This window comes from Octodon degus, unplaced genomic scaffold (genome assembly GCF_000260255.1).
Source record: "Octodon degus isolate 3935 unplaced genomic scaffold, OctDeg1.0 scaffold00372, whole genome shotgun sequence".
Taxonomy (NCBI): domain Eukaryota; kingdom Metazoa; phylum Chordata; class Mammalia; order Rodentia; family Octodontidae; genus Octodon; species Octodon degus.
Window position 1 is genome coordinate 529712 of NW_004524948.1, and position 3884 is coordinate 533595.

The following is a 3884-nucleotide window of genomic DNA, read 5'->3' on the forward strand; positions in this document are numbered from 1 at the left end:
GCTTAGTTCACAGGTATCAGTATATATAGTTAGTCAGGGTGAGAATCTTTCCAATTAACTGCTAGATTAAAGAATCTTCTGAAGATTCTCAGGATCGTTGCCTTGCTCATCTTTTACATATAACTGTATGGCTTGCCATTGTCATGTTTCCTAGTTCTTCTCCTTTCCCTCTCCTGATTAGTTAGTCCTTGAGGTCCTTCTTTCCCTTTACTTGTATTATATCTTTCTATTTGTATTTCTTCTACTCTTTACTTTCAAGTCACAAATAGAAAAGTGTATTTAATCTTTCTTTTCTTTTTTTTTTTTTTTTTTGCGGAACTGGGGATTGAACTCAGGCCTTTGCGCTTGCCAGGGAAGCGCTTATTCCACTGAGCTATCTCCCTGGCCCCTTATTTAATCATTGTAACATCCGGTTTCATATCTGAACTTCTAATGAATTCTAAGACCAATAAAAAATGTTAAAATAAAAAAACCCCAAAGAATAATTTTTTTTTTTTGGTGCAACCAGGGATTGAACTCAGGCCCTTGCGCTTGCCAGGGAAGCGCTTATTCTACTGAGCCATCTCCCTGGCTCCCATAATGGGGATATTTTAAAAGATTGCTTAAAATTCTTTTAATAGTTTTTTTTCAAAACCAATTAGTAGGACAGTTTTAATAATTAATACGTTGCAGATTGTTGTCTTCAAAATTCTTTTAATTCTTAATAAATTTGATTGCTTATTTTACAGTCCTAAGTTAAAATTGGTATCAAAATTTTGATAGTCTACGAACAAATGTAGAAGTTTGGAGCACAGTCTAAAAGCAGTAGCGTTGGGCTGGGGATATAGCTCAGTAGCTTAAGTGCCTGCCTGGCAAGTGCAAGGTCCTGTGTTCGATCCCCAGTACTCTCCCCCCCCAAAAAAAAAAGAGCAGTGGGGCTTATTATTATTATTTTTTTGTTTTTGTTTTTTGTTTTTGCAGAACAGGAGATTGAATGAGGCTTATTTTTGTTTGTTTTTTTAAGTTTATGTATTTGGTACAGGGTCTCCCTACATAGCTTGGACATATAGCGATCCTCTTTTTTTTTTTTTTTTTTTTTTTTTTTGAACTGGGGATTGAACTCAGATCCTTGCGTTTGCTAGTCAAGTGCTTATCCTACTGAGCCATCTCCCCGGCCCCTATAGTGATCCTTTTGTAATCCCAGCCTTCACAGCTCTGGGATTACAGGTGTGTGCCACCAGGCCTGGACTCAGTCGGTCACTGGCTCAGGGCACCCGGGGGGTGGGGCTGGTGTGCCTTGAGCAGTGGGGTTTAAACAGTTGCTTGATTTTGACAGCCTATTGAAATGGTGGCAGGCCTATTGGTGGCCTTCGAAGAGGTAAAAGCTATGATAACTTCTTCATATTTTGGCCAATTTATTAAACAGACAAATTGTGCCCCAAACTGTTCAGATCCAGGTTGCCCTAGTGTCATGTTCCCTGTTTTATGGGTCATATACACTCTCATTCTCAATTGCCAGGACCCCTCACTGAAGAAGTGCTGCTATAGACAGACTGCTAGGTGCTGTGACTGTTACTCCCCCAGATGCTATTCAGCAGGCTTTTGGTCACACGCTACCTTTCATCAGAATGCTTCTGCCTTATGCAAGCAGTTTCATTTGACCTGAGCACCTGCCCTGGAAACTCTTCATGTATAACACACCTACCCTCTCCTTCTACCAGAATCAAGCCCCAGGGGTTACAGCTCAATTATCTTTGGTGGATGGATGTCACACATTTTCCCGAATTTGGTTCTTTGCGTCGGGTCCATGTTTCAGTGGACACTTCCTCAGGATTCATTTTTGCTTCTGCCCACACTGGTGAAGCAGCTAAGCATGTCATTGCTCACTGGATGCCTTGAGTGCCGTTGGCTGCCCATGGACACCTAAGACTGACAATGGTCCAGCACATGCAAGTGCTGCCTTCTAAAAGTTTTGTAAGACTTTTCATATTTTACTCACCACAGGAATTGCTTATAATGCTCAAGCCCAAGGAATTGTTGAGCGTGTACACTGCTCAATTAAAATTCAACTGCAAAAACAAAAAGGGGGATGATTCCCCACAAAATTACACCTTATAATAGACTTCACTTGGCACTATACACTATCAACCTTTTAAATTCTACAAGAGATGGAAGTATAGCAGTAGAAAGATAATTCCAAATAAGAGCAAAAAGCCTAGAAAGGGTCCCTTGGAGACTCCACACTGGACAATGGAAGGAACCCAGTCCACTAATCTGGGGCAATGGGTGTGGTTGTGTTTTTTTCCCAGAGACTGTTGAATGACTGATTTAGGTACCAGAGCATGCTGTCAGGCTGTACCATGAAGCTAGATCTGATGCAGTTAATAGTGATGAGGCAAGATCTGACCTGGGGCCTATTGAAGGAACCAACAAAATGGAAATCTAAGGTCTAAATAGATGTTAAAATGTATAAAAATGGGGCCATGGAGATGGCTTAGAATAAGTGCTTACCTGGCAAGCACAAAGGCCTGAGTTCAATTCCCAGTTTCGCAAAAAAACAAAACAAAACAAAAAACTGAGCTAAATTTTACTAGCATTAAGATTAAAAAGTAGAAAAATTAAAATATGCATATTAATTATAGATAAAAGATTTTATTTTTAAATTTATTATTATTATTTTTTTTTATTTTTAGGACAGGGTATACAGGGTGTCACTGCATAGATTGGACTCATAGTGATCCTCCTGTTTACAGCCTTGCAAGTACTGGGATTATAGGTGCATGCCACCACGCCCAGTCTCAATGGCCGTTTCATCGTGCCCTGGAGGTGGGACCGGCATGTGATATTTGTCTTTCTGAGTATGGTTCATTTTGTTTACATGATGATCACCTGATATATCTATTTTTCTGATGAAAAATTTTTATTTTTTTATGGATACGTATGTATATATGTATTTTTTAAATCTATTAATTTGCTGATGGGTACCTAGTTTCCTACCATATTTAGGGTGTTTTGAATTGTGCTGCAATCAACACAGGTACGTATATATCCTATTACAGTTTTCTAATTTTAATTCTCTCTGCTATATACCATTACTGTATCAAATGATCGCTTTATACTGTATCAAATGACAGCATCAGGCAGTAGCAGATGCTGTCACTTATCAGCTTGGTCTCCACAGCACTGAGTTGAATGAGCCTCCATTGTACATACAGCAGCCCTCCTGTTTAAGGAGATGTGTTACCAATGCCGGGAAGAGCTGATGGCAGGAATCATCGTTGCAGGCTGGGACCCTGAAGAAGGAGGGCAGGTCTACTCAGTTCCCATGGGCAGTATGATGGTAAGGCAGGCCTTTGCCAATGGAGGTGCCATATATCCATGACTATGTCGATGTTACCTATCGGAAAGGCACAACCAAGGAGGAGTGTCTACAGTTCACTGCCAGTGCTCTCGCTTTGCCCATGGAGCAGGATGGTTCCAGTGGAGGGGTGATCCACCTGGCAGCCATTGAAGAATCAGGGGTTGAACAGCAGATACTTTTGGAAGACCAGATACCCAAATTCACTAATGCCATTTTACCACCCCTGTGATCTTGAGATTCTAGGCCGCAGTAAGTGATACCAATACCCTATAATGATTCAAAATTTAATGAACAGTTTGTCAAAGAGCAAAAAAAAAAAAAAAAAAAAAAAGAAGAAATTACAAAGACAGCAGCTTAAGCACATGCTTGTAAAGTGCAAGGTCATGAATTTGATTCCAGGACAGAGAGAGAGAGAAAGAGAGAAAGAGAGAGAGAGAGAGAGAGAGAGAGAGAGAGAGAGAGAGAGAGAGAGATTTTGACAAAAAAGATGAAAAAATCAAGCATTAACTGCTCCTTTCCACAGACCAGCAGAAATGCACAGCAG

General features: G+C 40.3%; 1 pseudogene; it reads left to right on the plus strand.

Moving 5' to 3' along the window:
* The first annotated feature begins 1324 nt into the window (after positions 1–1324).
* LOC101583900 lies at positions 1325–3569 on the plus strand (annotated as a pseudogene).
* The last annotated feature ends 315 nt before the right edge of the window (positions 3570–3884 follow it).